Source organism: Piliocolobus tephrosceles, unplaced genomic scaffold, assembly GCF_002776525.5.
Source record: "Piliocolobus tephrosceles isolate RC106 unplaced genomic scaffold, ASM277652v3 unscaffolded_23730, whole genome shotgun sequence".
Taxonomy (NCBI): domain Eukaryota; kingdom Metazoa; phylum Chordata; class Mammalia; order Primates; family Cercopithecidae; genus Piliocolobus; species Piliocolobus tephrosceles.
Genome location: NW_022306233.1, coordinates 1 through 1,743, shown reverse-complemented (window position 1 = coordinate 1,743; position 1,743 = coordinate 1). Strand labels below are relative to the sequence as shown.

Below are 1,743 nucleotides of genomic sequence, written 5' to 3'. Positions count from 1 at the left end.
TAAACATCATTATTGCATAAATAATTAGTATTATAAAAAAAAAAAAAAGGTCACTATAAATAGTAAATAAATAACTGTAAAATATTGATTTAGTATTACATTTTAAATATATATTTTACGAAGTAGCTCACATAAAACGTTATAAAAAGTTAAAAGGATTGAAATAAAATTATATGTTTCATACGTAATAATTAACAAAAGAATAATGCAAATTACTACGCACAAACACATAAAAAATTGTATGCACCTTAATCATGCTTAAAAAAAAAAAAAAAAATAAATATAAATGTGTAAAAACGAACTGCGGACCAATTAATTTATAAGATATAAAAACGGATGTAACCGAAAATATCGAGAGCATATTTAAACGACTTAAAAAATAAATGTGTTATCGCATCCTTTATAAATTGAATTACTTTATTAATAATAACGATGTTGGTACCAGTAATTATAGTCGATATTATAGGAAGTATTTACATATTTTTATTAGTTAGCATATGAGCAATTAACAACAAATGCACAATAACAAGCACAATGTGTTTTATATTTTTATTATTATGTGTTTTTTTTTTTTTGTTAATTATAACATATAATGTATTGATTTGTCATGTCACTATTTAAATATGTAATAATGAAATAGCTCACATATATATATATATATTTATACACATTTTTTTAAAACATTTTATTATGTGTTGTGCCAAAATATTTGTATGCTGTAATTTAATATGTAATAACATTTTGTGCCCCTATAACACATATTGTAAAAGTAAAATGCAATTATAATATTACACTTTTTTACCTAATTTTTTTTATATTACTGCTTAAAAAAAACACAATTTAGCAAAATGACAGAAAGAATGGTATTGACAAATAAAAATGGATCAGTGAAAATTGGTAACTTTTTTGACATTATTAATAGTAAAACATCATTATATGAATTTTTAAAATAATTTATTATAAAAAACAAATACGTTTAATTTATCAGGTGTTATGCAAAATGGTAGTAATAACGAATCCCTCGCAAATATATTAGAAAAAACTGTTATAACGAAAAATGTTAATGATACTGATGCTAATACAGATGGTATATCAGGACTAACTTTTTTTTATATTTTTTAACGGTAATTATTGTTGTGTGTATTATTTTAATTCTTTTACACTTGATGGAGCAATATTTACGTCAAGTAAGATAATTAAAAAACTTAAAAATATATTTATATATTACATCTATATATAGTTGCGCTAAAATCAATAAATGTTAATAAAATTGGGCACATTTTTTTGCATATATTTAATTATTATAGGGGCGAAATCATGGAAATGCTATGCAAGCTAGATTTCATAGACATAATGGACAAAATGGAGGTGGTGGGGGAAATGCTCCACAACTTACAGATAATTTTTTCGATCGTCATAGAGGATAATAAAATGGACATTTCTACGAATACTATTTATGTATGCACAACTTTGTAAAAAAAAAAAAAAAAATTTATATGAATACTTGATATAATTATTGTTTATTATGTTTGCGCATTGTTATTTTTATAAAAATGTTTAATAATTTTATGTTGCTTAAAGTTGTACATGGTGAGATATTTGTGTATACTAATTTGATTTTTGCATAAACAGCAAGTGAGTTCATTTTTTGTTTTTTGTTTTATCTTTTTTTTTGTTTTTTTGTTTTTTCCTTTTTTTTTTGTCTTTTATTTTTGTCTTTTATTTTTGTCTTTTATTTTTGTC

General features: G+C 22.0%; 1 long non-coding RNA gene across 1 annotated transcript; it reads left to right on the top strand.

Moving 5' to 3' along the window:
- Positions 1-826: 826 nt before the first annotated feature.
- On the top strand, positions 827-1,491 carry LOC111530053. Its single transcript, XR_002727687.2, has 2 exons — positions 827-1,187; positions 1,308-1,491. It is a non-coding gene; the product is annotated as an uncharacterized LOC111530053 (long non-coding RNA).
- The last annotated feature ends 252 nt before the right edge of the window (positions 1,492-1,743 follow it).